Source organism: Paramisgurnus dabryanus, chromosome 9, assembly GCF_030506205.2.
Source record: "Paramisgurnus dabryanus chromosome 9, PD_genome_1.1, whole genome shotgun sequence".
NCBI classification, from domain to species: domain Eukaryota; kingdom Metazoa; phylum Chordata; class Actinopteri; order Cypriniformes; family Cobitidae; genus Paramisgurnus; species Paramisgurnus dabryanus.
Genome location: NC_133345.1, coordinates 6,440,200 through 6,449,664, shown reverse-complemented (window position 1 = coordinate 6,449,664; position 9,465 = coordinate 6,440,200). Strand labels below are relative to the sequence as shown.

The 9,465-nt window shown below is 48.3% G+C and overlaps 23 non-coding genes and 16 pseudogenes across 23 annotated transcripts; all 39 read right to left on the bottom strand.

Annotated features, from left to right (window-relative positions):
• Positions 1-44: 44 nt before the first annotated feature.
• LOC135726663 (5S ribosomal RNA) lies at positions 45-163 on the bottom strand (annotated as a pseudogene).
• Positions 164-283: 120 nt separating this feature from the next.
• LOC135724951 (5S ribosomal RNA) lies at positions 284-402 on the bottom strand. The gene has a single exon (XR_010524605.1). It is a non-coding gene; the product is annotated as a 5S ribosomal RNA (ribosomal RNA).
• Positions 403-528: 126 nt separating this feature from the next.
• LOC135723434 (5S ribosomal RNA) lies at positions 529-647 on the bottom strand. The gene has a single exon (XR_010523139.1). It is a non-coding gene; the product is annotated as a 5S ribosomal RNA (ribosomal RNA).
• A 125-nt stretch (positions 648-772) lies between these two features.
• LOC135722997 (5S ribosomal RNA) lies at positions 773-891 on the bottom strand. Its single transcript, XR_010522715.1, has one exon. It is a non-coding gene; the product is annotated as a 5S ribosomal RNA (ribosomal RNA).
• Positions 892-1,016: 125 nt separating this feature from the next.
• On the bottom strand, positions 1,017-1,135 carry LOC135722996 (5S ribosomal RNA). The gene has a single exon (XR_010522714.1). It is a non-coding gene; the product is annotated as a 5S ribosomal RNA (ribosomal RNA).
• A 125-nt stretch (positions 1,136-1,260) lies between these two features.
• LOC135722995 (5S ribosomal RNA) lies at positions 1,261-1,379 on the bottom strand. Its single transcript, XR_010522713.1, has one exon. It is a non-coding gene; the product is annotated as a 5S ribosomal RNA (ribosomal RNA).
• Positions 1,380-1,504: 125 nt separating this feature from the next.
• Positions 1,505-1,623, bottom strand: LOC135725451 (5S ribosomal RNA; annotated as a pseudogene).
• A 120-nt stretch (positions 1,624-1,743) lies between these two features.
• On the bottom strand, positions 1,744-1,862 carry LOC135725556 (5S ribosomal RNA; annotated as a pseudogene).
• A 126-nt stretch (positions 1,863-1,988) lies between these two features.
• LOC135723754 (5S ribosomal RNA) lies at positions 1,989-2,107 on the bottom strand. Its single transcript, XR_010523441.1, has one exon. It is a non-coding gene; the product is annotated as a 5S ribosomal RNA (ribosomal RNA).
• A 126-nt stretch (positions 2,108-2,233) lies between these two features.
• Positions 2,234-2,352, bottom strand: LOC135724315 (5S ribosomal RNA). The gene has a single exon (XR_010523983.1). It is a non-coding gene; the product is annotated as a 5S ribosomal RNA (ribosomal RNA).
• Positions 2,353-2,477: 125 nt separating this feature from the next.
• LOC135726892 (5S ribosomal RNA) lies at positions 2,478-2,596 on the bottom strand (annotated as a pseudogene).
• Positions 2,597-2,716: 120 nt separating this feature from the next.
• On the bottom strand, positions 2,717-2,835 carry LOC135725555 (5S ribosomal RNA; annotated as a pseudogene).
• Positions 2,836-2,957: 122 nt separating this feature from the next.
• LOC135724314 (5S ribosomal RNA) lies at positions 2,958-3,076 on the bottom strand. Its single transcript, XR_010523982.1, has one exon. It is a non-coding gene; the product is annotated as a 5S ribosomal RNA (ribosomal RNA).
• A 125-nt stretch (positions 3,077-3,201) lies between these two features.
• LOC135726662 (5S ribosomal RNA) lies at positions 3,202-3,320 on the bottom strand (annotated as a pseudogene).
• Positions 3,321-3,440: 120 nt separating this feature from the next.
• Positions 3,441-3,559, bottom strand: LOC135723934 (5S ribosomal RNA). Its single transcript, XR_010523613.1, has one exon. It is a non-coding gene; the product is annotated as a 5S ribosomal RNA (ribosomal RNA).
• Positions 3,560-3,684: 125 nt separating this feature from the next.
• LOC135726661 (5S ribosomal RNA) lies at positions 3,685-3,803 on the bottom strand (annotated as a pseudogene).
• Positions 3,804-3,923: 120 nt separating this feature from the next.
• Positions 3,924-4,042, bottom strand: LOC135724949 (5S ribosomal RNA). The gene has a single exon (XR_010524603.1). It is a non-coding gene; the product is annotated as a 5S ribosomal RNA (ribosomal RNA).
• A 126-nt stretch (positions 4,043-4,168) lies between these two features.
• Positions 4,169-4,287, bottom strand: LOC135723433 (5S ribosomal RNA). Its single transcript, XR_010523138.1, has one exon. It is a non-coding gene; the product is annotated as a 5S ribosomal RNA (ribosomal RNA).
• A 125-nt stretch (positions 4,288-4,412) lies between these two features.
• Positions 4,413-4,530, bottom strand: LOC135725949 (5S ribosomal RNA; annotated as a pseudogene).
• Positions 4,531-4,654: 124 nt separating this feature from the next.
• Positions 4,655-4,773, bottom strand: LOC135722994 (5S ribosomal RNA). Its single transcript, XR_010522712.1, has one exon. It is a non-coding gene; the product is annotated as a 5S ribosomal RNA (ribosomal RNA).
• Positions 4,774-4,898: 125 nt separating this feature from the next.
• Positions 4,899-5,017, bottom strand: LOC135722993 (5S ribosomal RNA). The gene has a single exon (XR_010522711.1). It is a non-coding gene; the product is annotated as a 5S ribosomal RNA (ribosomal RNA).
• A 125-nt stretch (positions 5,018-5,142) lies between these two features.
• On the bottom strand, positions 5,143-5,261 carry LOC135725449 (5S ribosomal RNA; annotated as a pseudogene).
• Positions 5,262-5,381: 120 nt separating this feature from the next.
• LOC135725554 (5S ribosomal RNA) lies at positions 5,382-5,500 on the bottom strand (annotated as a pseudogene).
• Positions 5,501-5,627: 127 nt separating this feature from the next.
• On the bottom strand, positions 5,628-5,746 carry LOC135722992 (5S ribosomal RNA). The gene has a single exon (XR_010522710.1). It is a non-coding gene; the product is annotated as a 5S ribosomal RNA (ribosomal RNA).
• A 125-nt stretch (positions 5,747-5,871) lies between these two features.
• LOC135722991 (5S ribosomal RNA) lies at positions 5,872-5,990 on the bottom strand. Its single transcript, XR_010522709.1, has one exon. It is a non-coding gene; the product is annotated as a 5S ribosomal RNA (ribosomal RNA).
• Positions 5,991-6,115: 125 nt separating this feature from the next.
• LOC135725155 (5S ribosomal RNA) lies at positions 6,116-6,234 on the bottom strand. The gene has a single exon (XR_010524801.1). It is a non-coding gene; the product is annotated as a 5S ribosomal RNA (ribosomal RNA).
• Positions 6,235-6,358: 124 nt separating this feature from the next.
• On the bottom strand, positions 6,359-6,477 carry LOC135725708 (5S ribosomal RNA; annotated as a pseudogene).
• Positions 6,478-6,597: 120 nt separating this feature from the next.
• On the bottom strand, positions 6,598-6,716 carry LOC135726076 (5S ribosomal RNA; annotated as a pseudogene).
• Positions 6,717-6,842: 126 nt separating this feature from the next.
• Positions 6,843-6,961, bottom strand: LOC135725182 (5S ribosomal RNA). The gene has a single exon (XR_010524827.1). It is a non-coding gene; the product is annotated as a 5S ribosomal RNA (ribosomal RNA).
• Positions 6,962-7,087: 126 nt separating this feature from the next.
• LOC135722990 (5S ribosomal RNA) lies at positions 7,088-7,206 on the bottom strand. Its single transcript, XR_010522708.1, has one exon. It is a non-coding gene; the product is annotated as a 5S ribosomal RNA (ribosomal RNA).
• A 125-nt stretch (positions 7,207-7,331) lies between these two features.
• LOC135722987 (5S ribosomal RNA) lies at positions 7,332-7,450 on the bottom strand. Its single transcript, XR_010522706.1, has one exon. It is a non-coding gene; the product is annotated as a 5S ribosomal RNA (ribosomal RNA).
• Positions 7,451-7,576: 126 nt separating this feature from the next.
• LOC135726300 (5S ribosomal RNA) lies at positions 7,577-7,695 on the bottom strand (annotated as a pseudogene).
• A 125-nt stretch (positions 7,696-7,820) lies between these two features.
• LOC135723964 (5S ribosomal RNA) lies at positions 7,821-7,939 on the bottom strand. The gene has a single exon (XR_010523641.1). It is a non-coding gene; the product is annotated as a 5S ribosomal RNA (ribosomal RNA).
• A 125-nt stretch (positions 7,940-8,064) lies between these two features.
• On the bottom strand, positions 8,065-8,183 carry LOC135736362 (5S ribosomal RNA; annotated as a pseudogene).
• A 120-nt stretch (positions 8,184-8,303) lies between these two features.
• LOC135737344 (5S ribosomal RNA) lies at positions 8,304-8,422 on the bottom strand (annotated as a pseudogene).
• Positions 8,423-8,543: 121 nt separating this feature from the next.
• On the bottom strand, positions 8,544-8,662 carry LOC135723510 (5S ribosomal RNA). Its single transcript, XR_010523213.1, has one exon. It is a non-coding gene; the product is annotated as a 5S ribosomal RNA (ribosomal RNA).
• Positions 8,663-8,788: 126 nt separating this feature from the next.
• LOC135736414 (5S ribosomal RNA) lies at positions 8,789-8,907 on the bottom strand. Its single transcript, XR_012337527.1, has one exon. It is a non-coding gene; the product is annotated as a 5S ribosomal RNA (ribosomal RNA).
• Positions 8,908-9,032: 125 nt separating this feature from the next.
• LOC135736571 (5S ribosomal RNA) lies at positions 9,033-9,151 on the bottom strand. Its single transcript, XR_012337526.1, has one exon. It is a non-coding gene; the product is annotated as a 5S ribosomal RNA (ribosomal RNA).
• Positions 9,152-9,277: 126 nt separating this feature from the next.
• LOC135736329 (5S ribosomal RNA) lies at positions 9,278-9,396 on the bottom strand (annotated as a pseudogene).
• Positions 9,397-9,465: the final 69 nt, after the last annotated feature.

The window sequence follows — 9,465 nt, the reverse complement described above, 5'->3', positions numbered from 1 at the left end:
ATTCATGGGAAAAAATGACATAAAAAAATAATTAATTAATTAAATGCTTAGAGCACCTGGTATTCCCAGGCGGTCTCCCATCCAAGTACTAACCAGGCCCGACCCTGCTTGGCTTACGAGATCAGACGAGAGCGGGCGTGCTCAGGGTGGCGTGGCCGTAAGCGAGTGCTGACTTGATTCGAGAGACACTTCAAAACTAATGTGGCAACGCCATGCCATGGGAGAACGCTTACAGAAAGGACGCATTCATGGGAAAAATGACATAAATAATTAATTAATTTAATTCTTACAGCACCAGGTATTCCCAGGCGGTCTCCCATCCAAGTACTAACCAGGCCCGACCCTGCTTGGCTTCCGAGATCAGACGAGAGCGGGCGTGCTCAGGGTGGTGTGGCCGTAAACGAGTGCTGACTCGATTCGAGAGACACTTCAAGGCTAATGTGGCAACGCAATGACATCGGTAAATGGTTACAGAAAGGATGCATTCATGGGAAAAAATGACATAAAAAAAATAATTAATTAATTAAATGCTTACAGCACCTGGTATTCCCAGGCGGTCTCCCATCCAAGTACTAACCAGGCCCGACCCTGCTTGGCTTCCGGGATCAGACGAGAGCGGGCGTGCTCAGGGTGGTGTGGCCGTAAGCGAGTGCTGACTCGATTCGAGAGACACTTCAAGGCTAATGTGGCAACGCAATGACATCGGTAAATGGTTACAGAAAGGACGCATTCATGGGAAAATATGACATAAATAAATATTTAATTAATTAAATGCTTACAGCACCTGGTATTCCCAGGCGGTCTCCCATCCAAGTACTAACCAGGCCCGACCCTGCTTGGCTTCCGAGATCAGACGAGAGCGGGCGTGCTCAGGGTGGTGTGGCCGTAAGCGAGTGCTGACTCGCTTCGATAGACACTTCAAGACTTATGTGGCAACGCCATGACATCGGTGAACGCTTACAGAAAGATCGCATTCATGGGAAAAAATGACATAAAAAAATAATTAATTAATTAAATGCTTACAGCACCTGGTATTCCCAGGCGGTCTCCCATCCAAGTACTAACCAGGCCCGACCCTGCTTGGCTTCCGAGATCAGACGAGAGCGGGCGTGCTCAGGGTGGTGTGGCCGTAAGCGAGTGCTGACTCGATTCGAGAGACACTTCAAGGCTAATGTGGCAACGCCATGCCATGGGAGAACGCTTACAGAAAGGACGCATTCATGGGAAAATATGACATAAATAAATATTTAATTAATTAAATGCTTACAGCACCTGGTATTCCCAGGCGGTCTCCCATCCAAGTACTAACCAGGCCCGACCCTGCTTGGCTTCCGAGATCAGACGAGAGCGGGCGTGCTCAGGGTGGTGTGGCCGTAAGCGAGTGCCGACTCGAATCGACAGACACTTCAAGACTTATGTGGCAACGCCATGACATCAGTGAACGCTTACAGAAATAACGCATTCATGGGAAAAAATGACATAAATAAATATTTAATTAATTAAATGCTTACAGCACCTGGTATTCCCAGGCAATCTCCCATCCAAGTACTAACCAGGCCCGACCCTGCTTGGCTTCCGAGATCAGACGAGAGCGGGCGTGCTCAGGGTGGTGTGGCCGTAAGCGAGTGCGGACTTGATTCGAGAGACACTTCAAAACTAATGTGGCAACGGCATGCCATGGGAGAACGCTTTCAGAAAGGACGCATTCATGGGAAAAATGACATAAAAAATTAATTAATTAAATTCTTACAGCACCAGGTATTCCCAGGCGGTCTCCCATCCAAGTACTAACCAGGCCCGACCCTGCTTGGCTTCCGAGATCAGACGAGAGCGGGCGTGCTCAGGGTGGTGTGACCGTAAACAAGTGCTGACTCGATTCGAGAGACACTTCAAGGCTAATGTGGCAACGCAATGACATCGGTAAATGGTTACAGAAAGGACGCATTCATGGGAAAAAATGACATAAAAAAAATAATTAATTAATTAAATGCTTACAGCACCTGGTATTCCCAGGCGGTCTCCCATCCAAGTACTAACCAGGCCCGACCCTGCTTGGCTTCCGAGATCAGACGAGAGCGGGCGTGCTCAGGGTGGTGTGACCGTAAACAAGTGCTGACTCGATTCGAGAGACACTTCAAGGCTAATGTGGCAACGCAATGACATCGGTAAATGGTTACAGAAAGGACGCATTCATGGGAAAAAATGACATAAAAAAAATAATTAATTAATTAAATGCTTACAGCACCTGGTATTCCCAGGCGGTCTCCCATCCAAGTACTAACCAGGCCCGACCCTGCTTGGCTTCCGAGATCAGACGAGAGCGGGCTTGCTCAGGGTGGTGTGGCCGTAAGCGAGTGCTGATTCGCTTCGATAGACACTTCAAGACTTATGTGGCAACGCCATGACATCAGTGAACGCTTACAGAAAGATCGCATTCATGGGAAAAAATGACATAAAAAAATAATTAATTAATTAAATGCTTAGAGCACCTGGTATTCCCAGGCGGTCTCCCATCCAAGTACTAACCAGGCCCGACGCTGCTTGGCTTACGAGATCAGACGAGAGCGGGCGTGCTCAGGGTGGCGTGGCCGTAAGCGAGTGCTGACTTGATTCGAGAGACACTTCAAAACTAATGTGGCAACGCCATGCCATGGGAGAACGCTTACAGAAAGGACGCATTCATGGGAAAAATGACATAAATAATTAATTAATTTAATTCTTACAGCACCAGGTATTCCCAGGCGGTCTCCCATCCAAGTACTAACCAGGCCCGACCCTGCTTGGCTTCCGAGATCAGACGAGAGCGGGCGTGCTCAGGGTGGTGTGACCGTAAACGAGTGCTGACTCGATTCGAGAGACACTTCAAGGCTAATGTGGCAACGCAATGACATCGGTAAATGGTTACAGAAAGGACGCATTCATGGGAAAAAATGACATAAAAAAAATAATTAATTAATTGCTTACAGCACCTGGTATTCCCAGGCGGTCTCCCATCCAAGTACTAACCAGGCCCGACCCTGCTTGGCTTCCGAGATCAGACGAGAGCGGGCTTGCTCAGGGTGGTGTGGCCGTAAGCGAGTGCTGACTTGCTTCGATAGACACTTCAAGACTTATGTGGCAACGCCATGACATCAGTGAACGCTTACAGAAAGATCGCATTCATGGGAAAAAATGACATAAAAAAATAATTAATTAATTAAATGCTTAGAGCACCTGGTATTCCCAGGCGGTCTCCCATCCAAGTACTAACCAGGCCCGACCCTGCTTGGCTTACGAGATCAGACGAGAGCGGGCGTGCTCAGGGTGGCGTGGCCGTAAGCGAGTGCTGACTTGATTCGAGAGACACTTCAAAACTAATGTGGCAACGCCATGCCATGGGAGAACGCTTACAGAAAGGACGCATTCATGGGAAAAATGACATAAATAATTAATTAATTTAATTCTTACAGCACCAGGTATTCCCAGGCGGTCTCCCATCCAAGTACTAACCAGGCCCGACCCTGCTTGGCTTCCGAGATCAGACGAGAGCGGGCGTGCTCAGGGTGGTGTGGCCGTAAGCGAGTGCTGACTCGCTTCGATAGACACTTCAAGACTTATGTGGCAACGCCATGACATCAGTGAACGCTTACAGAAAGATCGCATTCATGGGAAAAAATGACATAAAAAAATAATTAATTAATTAAATGCTTAGAGCACCTGGTATTCCCAGGCGGTCTCCCATCCAAGTACTAACCAGGCCCGACCCTGCTTGGCTTACGAGATCAGACGAGAGCGGGCGTGCTCAGGGTGGCGTGGCCGTAAGCGAGTGCTGACTTGATTCGAGAGACACTTCAAAACTAATGTGGCAACGCCATGCCATGGGAGAACGCTTACAGAAAGGACGCATTCATGGGAAAAATGACATAAATAATTAATTAATTTAATTCTTACAGCACCAGGTATTCCCAGGCGGTCTCCCATCCAAGTACTAACCAGGCCCGACCCTGCTTGGCTTCCGAGATCAGACGAGAGCGGGCGTGCTCAGGGTGGTGTGGCCGTAAACGAGTGCTGACTCGATTCGAGAGACACTTCAAGGCTAATGTGGCAACGCAATGACATCGGTAAATGGTTACAGAAAGGACGCATTCATGGGAAAAAATGACATAAAAAAAATAATTAATTAATTAAATGCTTACAGCACCTGGTATTCCCAGGCGGTCTCCCATCCAAGTACTAACCAGGCCCGACCCTGCTTGGCTTCCGGGATCAGACGAGAGCGGGCGTGCTCAGGGTGGTGTGGCCGTAAGCGAGTGCTGACTCGATTCGAGAGACACTTCAAGGCTAATGTGGCAACGCAATGACATCGGTAAATGGTTACAGAAAGGACGCATTCATGGGAAAATATGACATAAATAAATATTTAATTAATTAAATGCTTACAGCACCTGGTATTCCCAGGCGGTCTCCCATCCAAGTACTAACCAGGCCCGACCCTGCTGGCTTCCGAGATCAGACGAGAGCGGGCGTGCTCAGGGTGGTGTGGCCGTAAGCGAGTGCTGACTCGCTTCGATAGACACTTCAAGACTTATGTGGCAACGCCATGACATCGGTGAACGCTTACAGAAAGATCGCATTCATGGGAAAAAATGACATAAAAAATAATTAATTAATTAAATGCTTACAGCACCTGGTATTCCCAGGCGGTCTCCCATCCAAGTACTAACCAGGCCCGACCCTGCTTGGCTTCCGAGATCAGACGAGAGCGGGCGTGCTCAGGGTGGTGTGGCCGTAAGCGAGTGCTGACTCGATTCGAGAGACACTTCAAGGCTAATGTGGCAACGCCATGCCATGGGAGAACGCTTACAGAAAGGACGCATTCATGGGAAAATATGACATAAATAAATATTTAATTAATTAAATGCTTACAGCACCTGGTATTCCCAGGCGGTCTCCCATCCAAGTACTAACCAGGCCCGACCCTGCTTGGCTTCCGAGATCAGACGAGAGCGGGCGTGCTCAGGGTGGTGTGGCCGTAAGCGAGTGCCGACTCGAATCGACAGACACTTCAAGACTTATGTGGCAACGCCATGACATCAGTGAACGCTTACAGAAATAACGCATTCATGGGAAAAAATGACATAAATAAATATTTAATTAATTAAATGCTTACAGCACCTGGTATTCCCAGGCAATCTCCCATCCAAGTACTAACCAGGCCCGACCCTGCTTGGCTTCCGAGATCAGACGAGAGCGGGCGTGCTCAGGGTGGTGTGGCCGTAAGCGAGTGCGGACTTGATTCGAGAGACACTTCAAAACTAATGTGGCAACGGCATGCCATGGGAGAACGCTTTCAGAAAGGACGCATTCATGGGAAAAATGACATAAAAAATTAATTAATTAAATTCTTACAGCACCAGGTATTCCCAGGCGGTCTCCCATCCAAGTACTAACCAGGCCCGACCCTGCTTGGCTTCCGAGATCAGACGAGAGCGGGCGTGCTCAGGGTGGTGTGACCGTAAACGAGTGCTGACTCGATTCGAGAGACACTTCAAGGCTAATGTGGCAACGCAATGACATCGGTAAATGGTTACAGAAAGGACGCATTCATGGGAAAAAATGACTTTAAAAAAAATAATTAATTAATTAAATGCTTACAGCACCTGGTATTCCCAGGCGGTCTCCCATCCAAGTACTAACCAGGCCCGACCCTGCTTGGCTTCCGAGATCAGACGAGAGCGGGCGTGCTCAGGGTGGTGTGGCCGTAAGCGAGTGCTGACTCGCTTCGATAGACACTTCAAGACTTATGTGGCAACGACATGACATCAGTGAACGCTTACAGAAAGATCGCATTCATGGGAAAAAATGACATAAAAAAATAATTAATTAATTAAATGCTTACAGCACCTGGTATTCCCAGGCGGTCTCCCATCCAAGTACTAACCAGGCCCGACCCTGCTTGGCTTCCGAGATCAGACGAGAGCGGGCGTGCTCAGGGTGGTGTGGCCGTAAGCGAGTGCTGACTCGATTCGAGAGACACTTCAAGGCTAATGTGGCAACGCAATGACATCGGAAAATGGTTACAGAAAGGACGCATTCATGGGAAAAAATGACATAAAAAAATAATTAATTAATTAAATGCTTACAGCACCTGGTATTCCCAGGCGGTCTCCCATCCAAGTACTAACCAGGCCCGACCCTGCTTGGCTTCCGAGATCAGAAGAGAGCGGGAGTGCTTAGGGTGGTGTGGCCGTAAGCGAGTGCTGACTCGCTTCGATAGACACTTCAAGACTTATGTGGCAACGCCATGACATCAGTGAACGCTTACAGAAAGATCGCATTCATGGGAAAAAATGACATAAAAAATAATTAATTAATTAAATGCTTACAGCACCTGGTATTCCCAGGCGGTCTCCCATCCAAGTACTAACCAGGCCCGACCCTGCTTGGCTTACGAGATCAGACGAGAGCGGGCGTGCTCAGGGTGGCGTGGCCGTAAGCGAGTGCTGACTTGATTCGAGAGACACTTCAAAACTAATGTGGCAACGCCATGCCATGGGAGAACGCTTACAGAAAGGACGCATTCATGGGAAAAATGACATAAATAATTAATTAATTTAATTCTTACAGCACCAGGTATTCCCAGGCGGTCTCCCATCCAAGTACTAACCAGGCCCGGCCCTGCTTGGCTTCCGAGATCAGACGAGAGCTGGCGTGCTCAGGGTGGTGTGGCCGTAAACGAGTGCTGACTCGATTCGAGAGACACTTCAAGTCTAATGTGGCAACGCAATGACATCGGTAAATGGTTACAGAAAGGACGCATTCATGGGAAAAAATGACATAAAAAAAATAATTAATTAATTAAATGCTTACAGCACCTGGTATTCCCAGGCGGTCTCCCATCCAAGTACTAACCAGGCCAGACCCTGCTTGGCTTCCGAGATCAGATGAGAGCGGGCGTGCTCAGGGTGGTGTGGCCGTAAACGAGTGCTGACTCGATTCGAGAGACACTTCAAGGCTAATGTGGCAACGCAATGACATCGGTAAATGGTTACAGAAAGGACGCATTCATGGGAAAAAATGACATAAAAAAAATAATTAATTAATTAAATGCTTACAGCACCTGGTATTCCCAGGCGGTCTCCCATCCAAGTACTAACCAGGCCCGACCCTGCTTGGCTTCCGAGATCAGACGAGAGCGGGCGTGCTCAGGGTGGTGTGGCCGTAAGCGAGTGCTGACTCGCTTCGAAAGACACTTCAAGACTTATGTGGCAACGCCATGACATCAGTGAACGCTTACAGAAAGATCGCATTCATGGGAAAAAATGACATAAAAAAATAATTAATTAATTAAATGCTTACAGCACCTGGTATTCCCAGGCGGTCTCCCATCCAAGTACTAACCAGGCCCGACCCTGCTTGGCTTCCGAGATCAGACGAGAGCGGGCGTGCTCAGGGTGGTGTGGCCGTAAGCGAGTGCTGACTCGATTCGAGAGACACTTCAAGGCTAATGTGGCAATGCAATGACATCGGTAAATGGTTACAGAAAGGACGCATTCATGGGAAAAAATGACATAAAAAAAAATATTAATTAATTAAATGCTTACAGCACCTGGTATTCCCAGGCGGTCTCCCATCCAAGTACTAACCAGGACCGACCCTGCTTGGCTTCCGAGATGAGACGAGAGCGGGCGTGCTCAGGGTGGTGTGGCCGTAAGCGAGTGCAGACTCGATTCGAGAGACACTTCAAAACTAATGTGGCAACGCCATGCCATGGGAGAACGCTTACAGAAAGGACGCATTCATGGGAAAAAATGACATAAAAAAATAATTAATTAATTAAATGCTTACAGCACCTGGTATTCCCAGGCGGTCTCCCATCCAAGTACTAACCAGGCCCGACCCTGCTTGGCTTCCGAGATCAGACGAGAGCGGGCGTGCTTAGGGTGGTGTGGCCGTAAGCGAGTGCTGACTCGCTTCGATAGACACTTCAAGACTTATGTGGCAACGCCATGACATCAGTGAACGCTTACAGAAAGATCGCATTCATGGGAAAAAATGACATAAAAAAATAATTAATTAATTAAATGCTTACAGCACCTGGTATTCCCAGGCGGTCTCCCATCCAAGTACTAACCAGGCCCGACCCTGCTTGGCTTACGAGATCAGACGAGAGCGGGCGTGCTCAGGGTGGCGTGGCCGTAAGCGAGTGCTGACTTGATTCGAGAGACACTTCAAAACTAATGTGGCAACGCCATGCCATGGGAGAACGCTTACAGAAAGGACGCATTCATGGGAAAAATGACATAAATAATTAATTAATTTAATTCTTACAGCACCAGGTATTCCCAGGCGGTCTCCCATCCAAGTACTAACCAGGCCCGACCCTGCTTGGCTTCCGAGATCAGACGAGAGCGGGCGTGCTCAGGGTGTTGTGGCCGTAAACGAGTGCTGACTCGATTCGAGAGACACTTCAAGGCTAATGTGGCAACGCAATGACATCGGTAAATGGTTACAGAAAGGACGCATTCATGGGAAAAAATGACATAAAAAAATAATTAATTAAATGCTTACAGCACCTGGTATTCCCAGGCGGTCTCCCATCCAAGTACTAACCAGGCCCGACCCTGCTTGGCTTCCGAGATCAGACGAGAGCGGGCGTGCTCAGGGTGGTGTGGCCGTAAACGAGTGCTGACTCGATTCGAGAGACACTTCAAGGCTAATGTGGCAACGCAATGACATCGGTAAATGGTTACAGAAAGGACGCATTCATGGGAAAAAATGACATAAAAAAAATAATTAATTAATTAAATGCTTACAGCACCTGGTATTCCCAGGCGGTCTCCCATCCAAGTACTAACCAGGCCCGACCCTGCTTGGCTTCCGAGATCAGACGAGAGCGGGCGTGCTCAGGGTGGTGTGGCCGTAAGCGAGTGCTGACTCGCTTCGAAAGACACTTCAAGACTTATGTGGCAACGCCATGACATCAGTGAACGCTTACAGTAAGATCGCATTCATGGGAAAAAATGACATAAAAAAATAATTAATTAATTAAATGCTTACAGCACCTGGTATTCCCAGGCGGTCTCCCATCCAAGTACTAACCAGGCCCGACCCTGCTTGGCTTCCGAGATCAGACGAGAGCGGGCGTGCTCAGGGTGGTGTGGCCGTAAGCGAGTGCTGACTCGATTCGAGAGACACTTCAAGGCTAATGTGGCAATGCAATGACATCGGTAAATGGTTACAGAAAGGACGCATTCATGGGAAAAAATGACATAAAAAAAATTATTAATTAATTAAATGCTTACAGCACCTGGTATTCCCAGGCGGTCTCCCATCCAAGTACTAACCAGGACCGACCCTGCTTGGCTTCCGAGATGAGACGAGAGCGGGCGTGCTCACGGTGGTGTGGCCGTAAGCGAGTGCAGACTCGATTCGAGAGACACTTCAAAACTAATGTGGCAACGCCATGCCATGGGAGAACGCTTA